This window comes from Emydura macquarii, unplaced genomic scaffold (genome assembly GCF_026122565.2).
Source record: "Emydura macquarii macquarii isolate MOO-44397 ecotype Brisbane River unplaced genomic scaffold, CSIRO-AGI_Emac_v2 contig_2863, whole genome shotgun sequence".
Taxonomy (NCBI): Eukaryota; Metazoa; Chordata; order Testudines; family Chelidae; genus Emydura; species Emydura macquarii.
The window spans coordinates 1243887-1265100 of record NW_027133000.1 but is presented as its reverse complement, the minus strand read 5'-3'; the positions used below and the strand labels follow the sequence as shown (position 1 = coordinate 1265100).

Genomic DNA, 21214 nt, shown 5'->3' with positions numbered 1-21214 from the left:
CTGCTCTTTTCTATGTATGAGTTATGATACAATCTGTGATTACATAATTGTTTCTCTTCAGGATCCCTGTTTCATCTAATAGATGGGATGGGGGGCTCAGTGAATGAGGCAGCTACTCAATATTTTTTTTCCCTAGCCCTGGTCTACACTACAAACATTGCTCTGGACTCTCAGGGAGGTGGAATACCTACACTGTCAGGAAAAGCTCTACACTGAGCACTACAGCGGCACCAGCAATCTCCACAATACTGCTAAGAAAGTGGTATATGTGGACTTTGAAGTCATTTTTCTGTATCTGAGGGCTTTGATCATTTAACATCTCTCTTCTTGTTTGGTTCGTTCCTTTTATTTTAGTTTTAGTTACTAAAGGATTGGCGTGCAGCGTGGTATTTTGGGTCAGATCCAAACCAATATTCATCTCATGATGTGGCTGACTCTTTTGGGATCAGGACAACTTTTTAATTTAATTTAATTTAAATAACTTATTTCTTTACTGGACCTAGATGCTGATTGGGAGCCAGAGACTGAAATGCAGTAAAGGGGGCTGTGTAACTTCTCGTTTTAGCTTCTTGATAACCAGTGTGGGGAATCAGAGGCACTGTTTGTGACAGGTTGGTGAATCTAATTGCAGTGTTAGCCACCAGTTTGGGAGAATCTGCTTTCAGTTTTGCAGCCTGCCCTGACCTTAGCATTTTCAGGTGGGCTACCCTAGGCATGTACAGGTCACAATTATCTTACAAAACTTCTGTTCAAAGTAACCAAGTCTTATAGGCTCAGCTTCTGAGGCTTATCCTAGCTGTGGTGGCAGCTAGAGGTCCTTTACCTGGCAGATAAAGTCCTCTCTTCTTACGATCCGATCTGGTAAAAAAGGACCCTGTTTCCTTCCACTAAGCAGCTTTTATCCAAAAAACCCTGCCATGTGACTGTTCTGAAGCCAGGACTCACAGATGCAAAAGATGATGGCAGGGGAGTCCATGCAGCATCAATTCCTTGGTGAAGCCATCCTGAGTGACTCATCCCAGGTGGGAGTTTCCCCTTCTCCATTGTCTTGTAAACTGATTTCTAGCTACTGCATTGAGAAGTGAGGAGTTTCCTCTGGACACATTGCTTTTTGACCACTCAACTGATCACTCTCTCCTCTAAGAGGGTAGCCATTTCTATGGGCAAAATTCAGCAATGATTAGTGGCTCTTGTTATCATGGGGTCCGTCTGAGCCATGTGAGAGTTATGTAACAAACTTGCACAGATATTACTCTTAACTTGAGAAATACAAAAATCAGCATGTAAGTATTACAGTCATCTGTTCACCAGCATTTAGAACAGTCCAAACAGTAGATATTTGACAATGTTCCACCAACATTAAGCCTGACACACTCTCAATTGATACATAGACTTAGAGCAGTGTTTCTCAATTAAATTTGGTCACGGAACCCTTTTGAACTCGATAAATAATTGCGGAACCCCCCAAACTCTTAGTATTTTTACATATGGGGCCAAAAAAAATGTCGAAATAAGCAAATTATATACAAACAACTAGGTCAGCGTTTCTCAATTAAATTTCCCCACGGAACCCTTTAGGCTCCACGGGGAAATTACACTCATACCTGATACCCTCCGCCGAAAAATCCGGGACATCTTCCCTTTTTCGGCGGCGCAGAGAACAGTTGCTCTCGGCGGCGCAATGTCACTTTCTCGCGGAACCCTAACAGTGTTCCCACGGAACCCCAGGGTTCCGCGGAACACCAATTGAGAAACACTGACCTAGAGTTGGCCTAAGCCTTCAACATCATTCTAATCACTCAATGAATGGCCCTGTACTTTATTGGAGTGCCCACCATCCAAATGCTACAGTGATGATGGTATTACTAATTTCTTGAACTTTTCTGTGATGCTCATCAGTGCAGTGTTAGCGTATTTAAAAAACACTAATGAATTTGTCTTCACAAAAGCCCTGTGAAGTAGGGAAGTATTATCATCTCCATTTTACAGATGGGAAACTGAGGCACCAAGACCTTGAATGCACATTTTTAAAAAATGAGTGCTGAACTTTAGACATCTAGGACCTAATGTTTGGAAATGCTGAGCATCAATAACCTTCATTGACTTAAATTATAAGTTGTGGCTGTGAGTGTTCTCCATTTCTGAAAACCGGGTTCCACATGTCTTAGGATGAGCACTCAGAATAACAGGAACATGCACTTAGCGACCACTAGTGAACATTCTGAATCACAGATCTTGCCAAGCATCACATGGGAACACTGTGGCAAAACCAAAGGCAGAACTGACTGTTGCTGATCATAGTCAATTTTCAGCCACATAAATTATCATTCTTTCTCTTTCCATAAGCCTCTGTCTCGTGCCCTACATACCTCCCAACTTGTGCGGAAGGTGGAGCAGAGGTCCCACCATCCATCCTAAATTCTAAATGAGGCAGAAATCTCGTGGGGAAAAATAGCATGTGATTATGGAGTTAAAGACTATTCTAATACATATGCATAAGAAGATAGAGAGTGTTGCACAGTTACATGGCCACTTGACTTTGCAACTTGAATAATGTTTTAGCATGTAATTTTCTCATTTTTTAAACAAGAAAAATTAAAGTTTTTATGTGTACATATATATGCACACATACATGCATATTCTGTTCCGTATAGGCTTTTATACCACGCTCATCACTGTAGTATCTGAGTGCCATGTGGTGTGAAGGTTTGATATGTTTGCAGTAGCATATGTTGCTAAGGAGACATGCTGCAGCATTCTGAACTAGTTGGGGTTTCCTAAATGCTGAAGACTTCATGTCCAGGTATATCACATTACTGTAACCCAGCCAGGTGACAAAGGCATGAATAACTGAGGCCAGGTCCTCATCTGCCAGGATGGGATGAGGTCTTCAAGCCGAGTGGAGATATTAGGAAGCATTACTTGTGAATGCTGCTATGTGATAGCTCATTGTCACTGAGGAATCCAAGAGTACTCCTCGACCATGGACTGAATTGACCAATTGTGGGCGTGTATCTTCAACCTATAGAGACTGTGCGGTTGTTGCAAGATCTTCAAAATATTTTCCTCAGCATGCCAGCCAGGTGCCACCTGTTTTTCTCAGGTTCAGCTTCAGTTAGCTGTTCTTCATCCACGAGTTGATCTCATCTAAGCACCGGGCCATCTTGCTGGTGGTGACATGGTTGTATGTGAGAAAGGTTATGCATATTTTTTGTCTCTATGGTGAGAGAGACACTCCCTCACACACCCAAATGTAATATTTATACTCTGTAGTATCTTTGATCTGATAATCTCAGAGAGCTTTGCACATATCAGTTAACTCAGTCTCTACTTTATTATACTTAATGACATTTTTAATAATTATTATTACTTATGCCTTTGAAATAGGGAGTATGATATCCATTTTGCAGATGGATAAAAATGGCACAGAGAGCATAGTGACTTGCCGAGGTTTACCTAGCAAATCAATGGCAAGGGCAGGAATTGAATCAACAAATTCCAGTTGGCAATACCATCTCTGGCCCCCACTCTAATCACTATATCACACTTTCTCTCAATGAAGTGAAGTCTCACTTTGGGCTGGTCTACATCACACTTGTATTCAGACATGAGAAACATCTGTAAACACTTGATTTAGATGGCATGATGCCGACCATAATTTGTCCTGGGCTACTATGACTGGCTAATTTGATTCTTTACAGCTTTGTTCAAATATGTTAACACTTCGTACTGTACAAGCCCACTGGGAGAAAGAATTCTCCTTAATAAAATGGGTATATTTAACAATGGAGATTCTCTTTATGAAAGAGAATTTCCCTTATATAATAATTGATATTTAAGCCTAATTATTTATCCATGAGTGCTGAACAATATAAATTTCTGTTATTTAATTTGCCTTATTAGGTACATATAAGGTTATGCTATAGGTTATGATAAAAGAGCTTATTGGCTAGAAAAACCCTAGACAAAGAAAGAGTGTCTGTATATAGTAGCTGCTGGAGCTGTGAAAGGTTACCATTGGATACCACACAGAGATTGCTTTCTTTTTCTTCTTTTTAATATTTACAAACCATTTGAAGGAGACAGCAACAGCACAATGCTAACATTTTTCCAGCTAAATGAAAGATGAAGATAAAGTGAATGATGAGGAACAGAGGGAACCTGATCCAGAGAAAGATGGAGTTAATAGAGCCAGGTGGCAGAAATAGTCAGTGAATGACAAAGGCACATTTTAGACCTAGCCAATATAATAAGTCTGGTAGCAACAAGTACATATTAAGTTTGAGAGTACATATGAATAGAACAGCACTGCAGAGGGAAAAAGGCTTAGGAGGAGATCATAGTGAAAAAAGCCTCAACTCCAGTGTACACAGAATTTGTAATGAGAAGAGGCTAAAATGTTTGGATATTATTGATGAGTCACAATCACTTCTTAATTTCCCTGGAGAAAATAGGGCTCTTCACCACCTCCTACTCGGGCCAATGGCTAAATGCCACAATTTGGCCTTTCCTGGGCAAAGATAACTGCCTAACTTATGTTTCTGCCTCAGAAAGATGAAGTGGAAAATATGAGGGGGGTGCTTAAAAATTGATGGCCTGATGTGGCCTTCTGTATTGTAGAAATATTTTCCTAGTCAATGGGTTACAAAAAGTTAAGGAAATGAAAATGAATTTAAGGAGATAGTTTGTTGAGGCCGAGACTGCGGGGGAAGGAAGCAACCCATTATCACACCTGAGATTAATGGTACTGAGAAATCCCTCGTAAAATCTCCAGAGAAAAAAGATTCAAACACAAACAAAAGCCTGTGAGACTGGAAGTCGGAGAAAATAAAGAGACCAACACTGACTAGAGAATTTTCTTGAGCTCCCAGAGAAAAGAGAAGGGAAGAACAGCTTCCCTTCATCTTCTGAGTCTACATTTGTTTAAGGAAAAACAACTGTACAGTGAAATGAAAAACTTTCTGTTAGTACTGGAGGAAAAAGTTCTGATTATAGGCAGGTGACAGCTTGAAACTCCCTATTGAATTAAAGCTGATGCATACAGATGCATAACAAATGGAAGAACAATGTGACTGTGAGATGGTACAATTTCTCTAAAACCCAGGCTGGTGGGATTTTATCTGAAAATAAAAGGGAAGGGATTCCCTGTGCAAGATCAGTCTGTGGGGTTGTAGCAAGGCGCTGTGGCCCTCCTAGGAGCCTGGGCCCAAGGAAGGGACATGACACCCCTGCTGGGCAGATCAGGACACTACAGGCCACAGACCCTGGAAGCAGAGGGGCGGGGCCAGGACAGGACAGGGAAGTATAAAAGGCTGGCTTAGCAGCTCAGTCAGGGGGAAGCTGCTGATAGAAAAGGATGTGTGTTCCTTGAGGGTGTGGTCTGTGCCTGATACAGGCCCTGTGGTTGGGCAGAGCAAGTCCTCTGCTGACTGGAGCCTCAAGGGCCTGTCAGGATTGCTGGGCCCTAGTGACTGGGAAGGGCTACTGGAAGCTGCTGACTGGGAGGGACCCCCTGAGGCTAGCCATGACCTAGAGGAGCTGCCTGTTGCCTGGGACCTGCTGGAGCCCTGTGTGGTGGAAGACCCACCGAGACCCTGTGACCTGGAGGAGCTGCCATCTGCTGATGGCCCCAAGGAGTGCCCGGACCTACCACTGGCCGATGGTGAGGGACTAGTGGGACTCCCTGTAACTGTTTACCCCAGTGACTTGGAGGAAGACTCCTGGCTCCAGGTACCTGGGTTCAGGGTGGGAGGAAGTAGCCCAGGGGCAGCTGACTACAAGTTGGGTAAGCTTGTGGTTGCACCAGTGTCAGTGTGTTGTGACTGGAGCCCCACTGACCCAGTGGCAGAACCCCTTGTCACTGGTAGGGCCCTGGGTTGGGATGCAGTGGAGTCAGGTGGACCTGTGTCCCCCTTCCCTAGCCACCCCAGGAGTGTTTGTCTCCTCTGAACTTGCTGCCACAGAGGATACTGGGCATTGTGGCTACAGACTGCTTTGCTATACCTGCCCCGGGGGGCATGGGGACCTGCTTTACTTGCGGCCAGATGGGAGACCTGCAACATCAGTGTCCAATGATGGACTGCTCCTTCAGCCTAGTCTATGCTGGGGAGGGATGAAACCAGGGGCCAACCACCCCAAAAGCCATGATCACGGTCGGCCTGGGAAGGTGTTTGTAGGCCCTGGCCAACTTTGGGTGTGGCCAAACTCTCATTCTGTGGGGGCTGGTCCCTGAGGATGGACAGGTCCTTGGGCAGGTCAGTCTCAGATGCATTCATGGGGACCTGAAGATCTACCCCACACTCTCTGTCTCTCTGACCATTGGGCAGGTTACCTGGGTGCTCCCAGTGGGGCTGGAGCCCTGCCTACCATGCCCTGTTATTTTGGGCTGGGACTGACCAGACTTCATGGGGGTTGTGCAGAGGGTAGGCTGCCAAGAGGCCCCAGGAGAGGTGATCCAGGAAAAGGGAACCCATGGCGACCATGGGGCTCACCCCGAAGATGACAGTCGGGGTCCCGCCCAGGGCCTCCTGAGCAACCTGGGGGCCCAGGAGGGAGAGACCCTTCATGACAACGGCTTTCCCACACAACCCGGGGGACCCTGGGGGGTGATTTCTGCTGGGATCAACAAGAAGACCTCAGCCATGCCTACGAACAACTGGCTGCTGTGGGTGGGGTGGCGAACGACCCCCAGTGGGTCACGCAGTGGCCACAGTTTGAGCTATGACCAGATCGGCTGTATTGAGTGGAACAGGATTCCCAAACCAGGACCCCCAGTGCCCAGTTAGTAGTGGCCTGGGTCCATCAGAGAACCATCCTTCGGTTGGCACATGACATCCTGGCTGCAGGCCACTTCAGCCGTGACGAGACCCTGGCCTGAGTCCTGGCCCATTTCTATTAGCCTGGAGTGCATCGTGAAGTCTGGGAATATTGTGCCTCCTCTCTGGAGTGTCAGAGGGCAGCCCCGACTGGTGTTCCACGGGACCCCCAGTGCCCATCCTGCTGGTCGGGACCGCATTCAAAAGAGTAGCCATAGACATGGTCGGACCTCTGGAGCGGAGTGTGGCAGGGGTATCTCTACCCCCTCGTCCTGGTGGACTACACCACCCACTTTCCAGAGGCCATCCCCCTGAAGAATGCCACAGCTTGGACCATCGCGGGGTAATGGGTAAAGGTTTTTGCGAGGGTGGGGTTGCCCCGAGAACTCCTCATGGACCAGGGGACTAATTTCACCTCCTGACTTTTCTGTAAAGTCTGACATCCTCGGAATCCAGAACTTGATCTTCCACCCACAGACCGACGGGTTGGTCAAGAGATTCAACAGGACAATTAAGCACGTGCTCGGGAAGTTTCCCCCAGAAGATCTACGGAGGTGGGACCAGTTGACCCTGCCCTTACTCCTAGTGATATGAGAAATATCCCAGGCCTCCACCCAATTTTCCCCCTTTGAACTGTTGTATGGCCAGCAACCAAGGGGGATCCTGGACCTGATGAGGGAGAGGTGGGAGCAAGCCTCCTCACCAACCCAGTGGCTGCTACAATGTGTCCTGGATCTGCGGGAGCATCTCCGGCAGGTGGGGACTCTGGCCCAGAAGAAGCTGCAAGCTGCCCAAGTCACACAGGCCTGGACCTACAACCAGGGTGCACGGACCTCCACCTTTGAGCCAGGCGACCGAGTCTTGGTGGTATTACCGTCCGCTGAGTACAAACTACTGGCCCGATGGCAAGGGCCCTATGATGTCATCAGGCAGGTAGGCCTAGTGAACTTCAAGGTCCGACAACCGGACCAGAGGAAAAGAAGACAAGTGTATCATGTCAACTTCTTGAAGCCCTGGCATGAGTGGGAGGGTCTACTAATCAACCCTTATTCCCCCCCAATCCGGATCTGGGCCCACAGATCACTGAAAGGGAGGACCCTGGCAATCCCTAGTTGGGCACCAACCTCTCCGAGGCCCAGCAGCGGCAAGTGAACCACCTTCTGGAGACCTTCACAAGCAACCTTTACAACGACTCCCTTTTCCTCCCCCCCTGAAAACCACCCAGGTATATCACAGTATCAAAATCTGCGCAGGTGAAGTGGTGCGTACTGGCACAATGTCTGCCCCACTCCATCTATAGGCAGCTGTGGAACACTAGGTCCAAGCCATGTTAAGTTTTGGAGTGATCGAATCCTCAACCAGCGAGTGGCGTAGCCTCATCGTATTGGTCCTGAAACTGGATGGGTCGTGCCAGTTCTGTATAGACTTCTGTCGGGTCAACGCCATATCAAAGTTTTACGCCTACCCCATGCCTCAACCAGACGAGTTGCTCGACTGAGTCGGGGAGGCTCAGTACTTTACAACACTTGACTTCACGAAGGGGTATTGGCAAATCCCCCTTGCAGCCAACTCTAGGGAAAAGACAGCGTTTGCTACCCCAAGTGGACTGTACCAATTCATTAGGATGCCCTTCAGCCTCCAGGAGACCCCTGCGATGTTCCAATGTGTGATGGACCAGCTCCTGGGACCCCATGTGAACTACGCCATGACCTACCTGGACGATGTCGTGGTGTATAGTCGACACTGGGATGATCACCTGAATCAAGTGGCTGCTGTCCTGAGAACTCTGCATGATGCTGGTCTGACCGCAACCCCCCAAAAGTGCCACATAGGGTGGCGAGAAACCACCTACCTTGGGTACATTCTGAGTCAGGGAACCCTGCGGCCCTTGATCAGGAAAGTACAAGCCCTTCAAGAATACCCCTGACCAACCACCAAAAAGCAGATGAAGCAGTTCTTGGGCTTGGCTGGCTACTACCGGTGGTTCGTGCCCTACTTTGCCACCATCGCCGCTCCTCTGATGGACCTACTTATGAAAGACCAGTCACTCCACGTCTGGTGTACCCTGGAATGTGACAGAGCATTTACCATGCTAAAGGATGTGCTTTGTCATGAACATGTCTTTTACAGCCCCGATTTTAATTGCACCTTCCTGGTGCAATCGGATGCCTTGGCAGTAGGTCTGGGGGCCATTCTCGCCCAGAACATCAACTGGGAAAAACATCCCATCCTTTACATCAGTTGCAAGTTGTTTCCCCATGAGCAGAAGTATGTGATGATAGAGAAAGAGGTGCTGGCTGTAAAATGGGCACTGGAGGCACTGTGGTATTACCTCCTCAGCAACCCCTTTGTGATCATCGTGGACCATGTGCCCCTACACTGACTACAGCAAATGAAAGAAAATAATACCTGAGTGATGCGCTGGTACCTGCCCTGCAACCCTTTGTGTTCACCATTCAACACCAGGCAGGTAGGGACCAGGCCAACACGGATGCCTTGTTGAGCTTAGGGGAAGGGGCACAGGCCAGCTTCAGAGACTGGGAGCTGGACATGAGGGGTGGGGGTGTGTAGCAGGGCACTGTGGCCTTTCTTGGAGCCTGGGCCTGAGGAAGGGCCAGGATACCTCTGCTGGGCAGATCAGGACACTGCAGGCCACAGACCCTGGGAGCAGAGGGGCGGGGCCAGGACAGCAAGAGGCAGTATAAAAGGCCAGCCTAGCAGCTCAGTCAGAGGGAAGCTGCTGACAGAGAAGGATGTGCCTTTCCCCAAAGCTGTGAGCTGGGTCTGACCCCGGCCCCACTGCTGTTCATAGCAAGCCCTCTGTTGACAGGAGCCTCAAGGACCTGCCAGGGCTGCCGAGCCCTAGTGATTGGGAAGGCTACCAGGCCCTAGTGACTGGGAAAGGCTACCAGTGGCTGATGACTGGGAGGGACCCCCTGAGGCCAACCATGACCTAGAGGAGCTGCCTATCGCCTGGGACCCGATGGAGCCCTGTGTGCTGGAGGACCCACCGTGATCTTGTGACCTGGAAGAGCTGCTATCCGCTAATGGCCCTGAGGAGTTCCTGGACCTACTGCCGGCCGATGGTGAGGGACTAGTGGGACTCCCTCTAGCTGTTTACCCCAGTGACTTGGAGGAAGACTCCTGGCTCCAGGTACCTGGGTTCAGGGTGGGAGGAAGTAGCCCAGGGGCAGCTGACTACAATTTGGCTAAGCTTGTTGTCGCACCAGTGTCAGCGTGGTGCAGCTGGAGCCCCACTGACCCAGTGGCAGAACCCCTTGTCACTGGTAGGGCCCTGGGCTGGGATGCAGTGGAGTCAGGTGGGCTTGCGTCCCCTTCCCTAGCCACCCCAGGAGTGCTTGTCTCCTCTGTACCTACCGCGACAGAGGATACTGAGCATTATGGCTACAGACTGCTTTGCCAGCCCTGCCCCACCCAAGGGTTGGGAGCTATAGATTTCTTGCCAGGCCTGCCCTGCCTGAGGACTGTAGACTTGTGCAAACCTGCTAACTCTCTTTGGAGGTGCTGTGGCCTTCCTTGGAGCCTGGGCCCAAGAAAGGGCCGTGATGCCCCTGTTAGGATGAGTCATCAGCCTACAGGAGTGCTCAGTGGAGAGCAGCTGTCTATACTCTCAGGTGGCTAATAGAAGGGTCCTGTTCTGTTATACTGTTATCTCACTGATGAACCAAGTAAGGTTCTTCAGGTTTAATGGAGATAGTGTCCATATATCATGACTTTGGGTAAGCAAAAAAAGTTCTTTGTTGTAAATCATTTATTTAGAAGCATATGTTTTTATTTCTTTCTAAATTTCCTGCCTGAACTAAAACACTAACAAACGAAAACAAATATCCTTAAGAAACCCTGAGGATGTGTTAACACAATTTTCAGATGCCTTGATCAGTCTCAAAGGTTATTTCAGCAATCCTCTTGAACTGCTATATTGCAAATCCTCTTCAGGCAAGTGCATGTCTGTAACAGACAGTTCTGTCTCATAGTCAAAATTAAGATCAATTTATGAATTGTTTTCAATTTGTAGGTCTGCTCTTACTTCACTTGTCTGTGCCAACTCTAGTCTTGAGTAGATGCTTATGACTCCTTCATAAGATTTTGCCTTTATCTGTGATCACTGAGTATGAGTGAGATGGATCACTGTAGCTTTGACTGGCCAGTGCCTATCTTGCCAAATTCTCACCAAGTCTTTGTTTGTTAACTGTGAAAGAGATCTTGATCCTTTGTAATACTTCACCTGCTTATACTTTTTCAGTCTCTTTAGTCATCCTTTGTTTTTTGTCCTATATTTGATAATTGAGTATTTATACATCTATTGCTGAGGAGTTCAGCGGGTGACTTTCCACACTGCAGCAGAGTAGGTTTATAGTTGAGCAGTGCTCAGTACGGATCTCCTCTTGCATGTTTTGCCTTTTTAGAACGTTCTTTGCTATATGTACTCCACATTCAGGTAACCCATTAGTTTGAGGATATCTGGGAATAGATGTCTTATGATGTTTTATATTTTAGCAATGGTCAAGAATTCTCTATTCTTGAACTGTGGTCTATTGTCCACTGTTACAGTTCTTCGAATTCCATAATGTGTAAACACAGATTTAATGTGCCTGGCAACTGTTGTAGTTGTGGTGTTTTCAGGTATGACTACTTCTGTGAAATTGGTAAAGTAATCCATTATAATCAGGTGATCATATCTTCCCAGGCTGTGTGTGTCAATTCCAATGTCTTCCCAGGGAACTGTGAGTTGTTGGTGTAGTATCACTGTTCTTTCCATGGGGAATCTCTGGGCTTCTGAAATGTTACATTCTTGCTCATTTCTTTGATGTCACTCTACATCTGTGGCCAGAATACAAATTCTCTATCTTTCTTTTTTGATTTTGTCTTTCCCAGGTGCCCTTCGTGTATGTTCCAATATTTTCCTTCTCATCATTCTGGGAACCATGATCCATTTCCATTCAAAAATACTCCTGAGATAGCTGAAAGCCTGCTTCTGTAGAGGGAACAGACAGGTGGGAAGTGTTCACTTTTTCCTCTTTTTTTTGCTTATAGCTTGTATCACCGCTTGCAGCATTTCATTTTTAGCTGTTTGTCTCCAGTTCATTCATATGCCTGGAGATAAAGCACATGATGCATTTATCATGATCACATGTATGTTTACCATTTGCTCCAGATCATCAGCTGTGTACTGACCGATGGTGCTTATGCTGTTGAAAGTGTCTGCCATTATTAACTGGCATCCAGGTTGCAACTCCAGGGTCATGTCTCACTTCAGTATTTTCAAAACTAGCTGCTGTATCCAGGGCCCAAGCATAACTTTTTTCAGGCCCAGTACAAACTTTTAACACAGGCCCCCTCCAGTAATGGAGGTTGCAGCCTGGGCCAGGCTGCTCAGGACCTCCAGGCGCCGGTAAAGTTTACCCTACCCCCCCTCCCATCTGGGGGCCCTGGCTGTATCCTTGGTGGTTTGTGATCAGCTTCTCTTTTTGAAGTTAAGACCACAGAGAAAGTAATAAAATCTTGTAAATGTGTATGCCAGACCTAGTGTCTCTTTTTCAGTTTGTTCATACATTTTCTCTGTAGCTGTCATAGCCCTTGATGCATATGATACTGGCAACCAGTCAGTTCCATGGCACTGTAATAGTGCTGCTCCCAGCCCTCCTTTTGAGACATCTGCGGAGAGTTTGATGCTTTCAATGAGTGAAATGTTGCAGCATTAGAATGTGCTTTAGATCACTGAATTATCTATCATGCTCTGGCATCTCTGGTGACTTTGTGGAGGAGATGTCTTAGGTCAGTCCTGTGAGCCGTATAGCCAGATATGAACTTGCCGACATAATGCAACATGCCTAGCAGTCTGTGAATTCCTTTCTCATCTTCAGTATTGCCTGATTCTTTGCTTCACTAGGCAACATTCCTTTCAGGTCAGTCCTCTACTGAGTATATTATTTCAGTTGTTTGAAACTGATGTTTGGCCTTATTCAGTTTAAGGTGAATAGCTCTCAATTTCCAGTGTTTGCCTCCGTTATTCCTGATATTCAATGGCAATGTTTGCCCAAATGATGATGTCATCGGTATGCACTTTCACAGCATCTATGCATTCTATCAATGGTTCATTTTATGGTGGCATACTTCTGGAGCTGCACATATTCTGAAAGGCCCTCTGTGGAAGCAATATCTGCCAACTGGTTTGTGGAAAGTGCAGATGTTGGATCTGCCAAAATTCTGTGGATGAATCTAATTTGGTGAAGAATTTGGTTCCTTCCAGCTCAAACAATACTTCACGTATTGTGGTCAAGTGAAAGTGTTCTCTTTCTGTATGTGTGGGTTTTTTTTGTTTGTTTACTTCCTTAAGGTCCATATAAAGCCACTGTCCCTCCTGTTTTCTCTACATATCCTAAGAAGTGAGACCAATTTCTTGGTTCTTGTAGTTCTCTGAATGGTCACATCTGCTGTCTTGTTTCACAGCTCTTCTTCCAGCCTCTTTCTTGACGTTTAGAACTTTTTGTGAAGGGTGAAGCATTCACCACTGGTTGCCTATTGTCCCATTAACCCTGCACATTTGGTCCCTCTTTGGGGGAATGCAAGGCTAGCTAAACTTGATTGCAGCCACAGTCTTGTATTTGATCTGTAATCATATTACCTCAGACTGCATTCTTTATACTTGAATAAGCTCTGATTTTTGCATTTTGTCTACTTTAGCTTTGCTTTATCTTACTGATAGTGGGGAGAAGCGCCACGTGAAGTCAGTAGACTCTGTCTATGAAGTGCCAGAGTGAATTTAAACTGAACTTGCATAGTTTTTAAAGACTATAATGGTACAGGCCCAGATTATAGCTGAGACTACTTTCTTTGACTTTGCCCAGACAGTTACCTGCACCAATATCATCTGCAATGTATAGGCACAGGGTAGTGTTCCTTTAAATACTTTAAGAACCTAGTTGTGGTGCTCACCATGTTCTGTGCTTCAGTAGCTGCCAGAAAGTCTTCAGAGCAACCTCAAGTATGTATCGAGATGTAGCAAAGTGGTGATGGGTTAACTGGGTTTCCCAGAGTATTATGAGATGGAGCCATGCTCCACCCTATTGCAGTTCCCTCTGTGTTCCCTCCCTTTTCCATTCAGCTTACCCAGAACACCTCTTCCAGTTCTGGGGTAATACTTCATCCAGTTCTCTGGAATCCAAGAAATCATTTCAACTCCAGACTTATCACTGAAGAGTCTTTATTGGCAGACAATCAAACTAAACTTCTGTTGATCAGGCCCCAGTGTAAAGGGCAGGTACCGGTTATACCACACGTCCAATGTACATAATCATGAATCAGCATATGTATACACTTACACTTAATGATATTGGTTAATATATCATATCACACACTTCATGATTGGTTCTTAAAATTAGTAGACCAATCCCATGAAATGTTCAAGAGCTGCAAAGTATGCAAGTAAGCAAATATGCAGCTGCAAGTTTCACACATTACTCTTCTTACCATTTCTATGTCTACTAGCTATATGTTATTTACCAGGCCACTTTTTGATTTGTCTGTTAACCTGTTTCCTAACTTCTCTTCCTTCCTTCTTGCAGTGTTCATGCAAGGCCTGCACACCCCACCCTTACTTCCTGTTTGATTCAGTGGAAGGCACCCCCACACTTCGTGATGCAGTTGAACAAAGCAACAAGTTCCCAACCTGCAGTCCTGTAAGTAGGCTTTATCATTGTTTTTGAATTGAATGGCCCTTTCCAAAACTAGGTCTGGCATGTTTGTGTATGTTTAGCAAATATAGTTATTTGGGACTCAGCTATGTTCCTGTGGTTTCATCCTATTGTTTTTTGTTATGTAAAGAGTAAAAGACACTATATCCACTCACCATTCAAGGAGCCCTAGCCATTTGTCTTTGCTGTGTTGTGCCCTCTTCCTTTCGGCATTTATCTCAGACTTCACTTGACTCTAAAAGAGCATCTGAATTTTCCCCAAAAGGTGTCTTAATGCGATCACTGGAGACCTGTCTTCAGTACCTTCCCCACCTCTTGTCTCCTCCTTTGTATATTCCCTCACATTTGTTGGGCATTTTAATTATATATTTTATTTATTAAAATATTTTACTACACTTTAAAAGAACCTGAATACTTCCACAGAAGGATGGTAACTGGGGTATTGTGGGGAAGATGGGCAGAGGAGAGGGAGACTCTACAAAAATAGTTACTAAGTCCTGACATGGAGCTGCCACTCTTCAGTGATCTGTCTAATCTGTTCTTTCAAAGAAAAAGGTGCTAAGAAATCACCCAGAATGCAACTTAGGTCTTCAAAAACCTTGTAGTTTGGGGAGTGGGGTAAATGGTCTTCTAGTAAGAAACAATTGAATGAGCTCCTACATGCAGCTAGGCACTTTTATAGAGAGAGTAGATGAAGGATTCAGTAACAAAGAGAGGAGGGGCCGTGTTTAAAATCAGGCAAGACAAACAACTGTTGGTGAAGGTTGAGGTTTACTTGGTCCTGCCTCAGTGCAGAGGGCTGGACTTGACCCCTCGAGCTCCCTTCCAGCCCTACATTTCTATGATTCTGTGTCACTCTCCCACCTAGCTAACCTTTATGAAATTATGCAAAGGGCATTTCTACTTTTGTCAAACTGGTGTAGGTTTTACAGGTCAGCACCCTATGTGTATGCAGAAAGTTTGACAGTGAAAGTGATATGGTTTAGGAAAGAACCCTGCAAAGACAGTGAGAGGCAGACTGCGACAGGACTTAGGAAGATGAGTCAGAAAACCAGGGGCTTGATTGCACGTAGTGCAGTCATATATAACGTGAAGTGGGTGTATAATGTAACCAGCTCAGACGGGTAGATAATTTTCATGTATTTTCCCCTCACTACTTAATATATGCGCAACGTGCCTCATGTGGCATGTGACCAGGATTCATCAGCAAATTTGGTCTGCTGGTTGGATCATTGGCTTACCCGACTGTAGTGGGGTACGGACAGGGAGTGTGATGTGAATGCTGATCTATGTCCCCCTTCCACTCACTCTTCGTGGGTGGCTCTAACTGCAGAAGGTTCAGGATAATGGAGAATCCAGGGTTCTATTTCTGACCCTGCAATTGACATCCTGTATGATCTTGGGCAATTCATTCAAGTGCTCCGTACTTGGTTTCCCTATTTGTAATAGGGGATAATACAACACTTCCCTAGCTTTAAGTGCCTTGATTTTCACAGGTGAAAATCAGCAGCACTAAGTTATTATTATTAGCAAGTAGAGCTGACAGGAGGACAACAATTCCACTTCACTGCAGCTTCTGAGGTTTTGAAATGTGGTTTCTTTCTGCACTGGAACAAAAACAATCATTTTAATGTTTCTGCAGAAATCGAGTTGCCTAAATTTCCATTTTTGGATCAAAACCCGAGCTTTGCAATTTGGGAAGGCAGATGTAGCCTGGTGGATAAAGTATTGGCTTGGGATATGGAAGGCCCAGTTTCAAGTTCCTTTCTTCCTTGATTCAGAGGCAACTTTTTCTTCCTAGATCATTCTTAATCAGCCAGAGCCAGGGACTTGACTCTGGGTTTCCCATATCCCAGAACTATGCCCTGGCACAAAGCTACAAACAGTATCTCTAACTCCCAGGGAAAACATCGTAGAAACCGATATGTCTCTGCAAAACATTTTGTCTTTGATGAAACAGCATATTTCAACAAAATGGAATTTCATTGAAAATGTTCTCACCAGCTGTATGGCAACAGACTGAACCAGATGATCAGATAAGTCTCTGCCACCTCTAATTTCTAGGAATTAAGAGTGAAACACAGAAGTCCACCTTTGGATAATGCACCATTCATAATTCAGATTCAGTTCTAGACCAGTCGTTCATTATACAGCACATAGCCAAAGTTTTTGTTACTCAAAGCATAGCTGCTGATGCTAATTTAGATTTACAGCCAAAGACAATGGCTGGCTTCTGGCCCTAGGCAACCTAAGAAAAGCATCAGGGACAGCATAGGCATTTTGGAACAACATTTCAGTAATTAACTCTTGAGACACAGGAGCTGTCAGTTCTGATAGATTTATTACTATTTGTTTTTGTGTTTTACATTCCCCTCCCTCCCTAATTTTTGGGCTGTCTTTCTGCCAATGTAATTTGAAAATAATCTCACATGCTGTCTGGTCTCCTCCTGAAGGAAGTGCTAAATTGGAATTAACAATTAACGTTTATATTTGAGCCTCTGAAGAAAGTGTTGATGCTTTTCCTGCTGTTAAGCAACAGACAATGGGGCTGATATGTCATTATTTAGATTGTGTTCTAATTACACTACAAGGCACGCACATGCACGCACACAGTGTGAGTTCTTCTGTTCGGGGGAGGGGCCGGAGAGGAGAAAAGAGGAGTGCTGAACCAGTCAGCCAGGTACAAAGCCTGTAGATATTGAGGACCTGCAGTTTGTTTGTTTGTTTTTGATTTCAGTTGGTGTTATGGGTGCTTAGCCCATCAGAGGAACAGGAAATAAATTCATAACAAATATTGGATCAGATCTGCAGCTGTTGTCAATTGTGTCCCAATTTTACAGCAACTGAGAATGTGGCTCATTGTTCCCAATGAATACCTCCACCAAATAGAACAGTTGGCTTTGTTGGCTAAGCTATATGCAAGTTTGGTATGTTTCCTCAGTCTATACAAGAACATGCTTAAATTTCTAAATATAAATGTGAGTTTGCATTAAGTATGTGGTGTTTCCAGTAGGGTCTATTTGGAAAATCTGCCCCTCTCCTCGTTTTATGATCATCATCCTTCAAGAACTTCTGCTTCAATCAACTTTCTTCCAGCTGAAGATGGCTTCTTTTGAAACCCTGCAGATCAAATTAAATCACTAGAAGCAAACCCCCTGCCCCCGCCAGAGCTGAGCTTGCTGCTTGTGCACTCAGTTTCTACCAGTCTGGGGTACAAAAAAGTACACTGAGATTTGCTTCTGGGTCTAACAGAACACCAATGGAGAGACAGCAGATGTTGGTGGGAAAGTTTGGTAGGTTAATGGATGACAGGGGCAGGTCCATTGGCTTACATAAGAACGGCCATACTGGTTAGACCAATGGTCCATCAAGCCCAGTGTCCTGTCTTCAGACAGTGGCCAATGCCAGATGCTTCAGAGGGAATGAACAGAACAGGTAATCAAGTGATCCATCCGCTGTTGCCCCTTTCCCAGCTTCCAGCAAACAGAGGCTAGAGCCACTTCAGAGCATGGTTGTGCAGCCCTTCCCTATTCTGGCTAATAGCCATTGATAGACCTATCCTCCTCCATTAATGTTTCTAGTTCTCTTTTGAACCCTGTTATAGGCTTAGCCTTCACAACATCCTCTGGCAAAGAGTTCCACAGGTTGACTGCCCTGTGTGAAGAAATACTTCCTTTTGTTTGTTTGTTTTAAATCTGCTGCCTATTTCATTTGGTGACCCCTAGTTCTTGTATTATAAGGAGTAAATAACACTTCCTTATTTTCTCCACACCAGTCATGATTTTATAGACCTCTATCATATTCCTCCTTAGTTGTCTCTTTGGGACTTTTCAGTTGGAAATCTTAATCTCTCCTCATATTGAAGCTGTTCCATACCTCTAATCATTTTTGCTGCCCTTTTCTGTACCTTTTCCAATTCCAATATATCTTTTTAGATGGGGCAACCAGATCTGCATGCAGTATTCAAGATGAGGGTGAGCCATGGATTTATAAAGAGGACCGAAAATATTGTATTGCTTATTATCTATCCTTTTCCTAATGAGTCCCAACTTTGTTAGCTTTTTTGAGGCTTTTTGAGGAAAGAGTGGTTTTGAGTAGACATAGGTGAACCAGTTTGATTAAAATAAAATGCATCTGTGACCCAAACTTGAACTGAATCCAAATATGACTTTTTTTGGAGTTCAAGAAATTTCAGTTAACCAAGGGAGGGAGGAGGGGGCGGGCGGGCATGTGGAGTCACATTGCAGCAGAGAGAACTTGGGGAAGGATTTCCCCTGGGAGAAATACAATCCCTTCCTGAGCATGCCTGATGCACACAAGAATTGTGCAGTTTGTAGTATCTATTTTGTTATCTCCTTCTGAAACTACTCCTTACCCCAGTTCCTTTTTAAAAAACAAACAAACAAACAAAAAAACGTGTTGTCCTAGTAAGAGTAAATACTCTACTAACCCTAATCACACACCTAAGGGTGAGCTCCCAGAATAGGATACAGCTGCTGTATCTGCAGTGAAGACATTGGTAATGTGCATCTTTCATGCTCAGACAGTGCTCCGTAAAAGCACACTTGTGAATTTTATAATTCTCAGCAACTGTTTGCTAAGACTGGCCTATCACAACGACTTTCTCTACTGCAGCTGAACAGTAACCTTTTGTCACTCTCCTTTTGCTATTTTTAGCAATATTTAGTCTGCACTAAGTCTTAACAAATATCAAGGTTTATTTCACCTTCCAGAACAATGCAATATGATAGAAAAGATTTCTGGGAACCATCCCACGCAGAAAATTGGTCCCATTTTGTGCACACAACTTAGGGCCTTGTATTTTTCATTTAATTTAATTTAAGGTAAATTGGGTGGTGGTGAAATACATATATGTTTTTAAAAAGCATTCTTTGCAGATCGAGCCAATTAATTGACAGCTTCCCCCAGTTTTAAATAGAAAGTACTGCTCTCGGTATATCAGTGCCAACATAAATCAGCACAAACAATTGTTAAGTCATTAGCAAAGCCAGTGAAAGCCAGTAGTCCTAATATTAAGCCTTCTGGTGCTCTCCCTGGAATTCTTTGACTTGATTGCATCCCGTTACATTTACAATCTGTTTTCTGTTATTGGCAGATAGGCTGACAGCCACTTAAATTCTTATTTAGAAAAATCCAAGAGCACTCACTTTTTTGCTCTCGGAAGGATGAGTCACTGAAATCAGTGATTGATGTAGGGAAATAAAGAGAAGGGCCCATTTCTGTGAGGTGCTGAGTACCCTCAACTGAAGACACCACCTCATAGACTCAGGCCATTAACCAGGATGAATTAATAACCTACTAGAGCAGCCTAGGGGAGATAATCTCTTCTTGCAGAGTGGAGTGCAAAGTGCAAGTTGCTCCATCCATTCAAATGGAGCTGATTGTTTCTTCAGGCTGTTCAGCAGGCCAGTATGGAATAAGGGGGACAATCCCTAATATGGAGAAGCAGAAGTAGGTAGTTATTGTGAGTTGCCACCAGTGCAGCCATTCCAGATGTAGGGGAACATCTGCCCATTATTTGCCCATCTGCTGCTGTGTGGCCATGAAGGGGCAACTCACAATCCGGACTTTAGAGTCCTAGAGAAAAAGGTTCATGTTTCCATGCAGTAAAGACTTCAGTCCTGGCTGGGGGACAAATCCAGTGTTAAGTGTGAAAAGCATTGGAAGGAATAGGCAGCTTTAACATGCATGGAGAGTTCCTGACTATTTAAAAGAGTCAGTAATTCCTTATTTCACTCTGATCTACTTGACATAAAACAAACAAAGCCTATAACAACCAAGAATGTCCTATTCTTGTGCTGACTCCTTAGACAGATCAAGGCACGTCCAGGATGCAGTGTAATTCCAATGCACACTGTAGAGCTAGTAACATAAAACCAACTCCAGTAGCCACTGTTAACATATCTTCAGTTAAATCATAGCAACAAAAGAAGTGCTCATTTTAGTGATTTCTTTGGTTTCTTATGTTTTGTGAGATATCTGCTATGATCATTCAAGTAGTGGACTTGATTAGGATGTCCCAGAAATAGGTTCAAGTGGTTCCTTTTTCCCCTGTGTTTCAGTTGCCTGTGGAGCACCCTCTCCCTTTCTCTTCATCCAAAGAAGGCTCTCACTGGGGTTGGATAAGGAATAAGTGGGCTGAGACAGGATGGGGGAGATGCAAATGATACTCACGTTAATTCTACCTTTGGGGGTTGGGAAGCAGGCAGTGGTGGTCAGGAGAACCCCCAGTAGCATAGGTCTGTGGGAATCACTCTGCTATGGAGCTGGAGGGAGAAATGGAGTCCCCACAACCAGTTTTGTAGCATAGGACATTTCACACAGATGGCCTTGTGCTTGTGGATGATCTGCTTGAATCCACATACCTACATGGTCATCCTGGGGTGTGCTGGGGTGGGGCAGGACCCTCTCCTGTTGTGCTGATTGTAGTAAAGTGGTCATGAAGGGTTTAACTGCCTTACTCAGGCTACGTTTACACTGACGGCAGCAAAAGCACCGCCGCCAGATCGATCTTTCAGGATCGATTGAGCAGTCAGTGAGACCTGCTCACTCGATCAGGAAGTCGACTGAGTAAGTCCACCCCCTCAAGTAGCGTAGTGCTGCGTTGACGGAAACGGCTCAGCGCAGAGTGAACAGCACGTGTGAACTCTGCATAGTTTGCGT

The 21214-nt window shown here is 45.1% G+C and overlaps 1 long non-coding RNA gene across 1 annotated transcript in view; it reads left to right on the top strand.

The window, feature by feature from the left end:
* The first annotated feature begins 14400 nt into the window (after positions 1 to 14400).
* LOC137166512 (uncharacterized) overlaps positions 14401 to 21214 on the top strand; it is a 78109-nt gene continuing 71295 nt past the window's right edge. Inside the window, exon 1 of the long non-coding RNA XR_010923723.1 lies at positions 14401 to 14515. This is a non-coding gene — a long non-coding RNA (uncharacterized lncRNA). The remainder of the gene's footprint in view (positions 14516 to 21214) is intronic.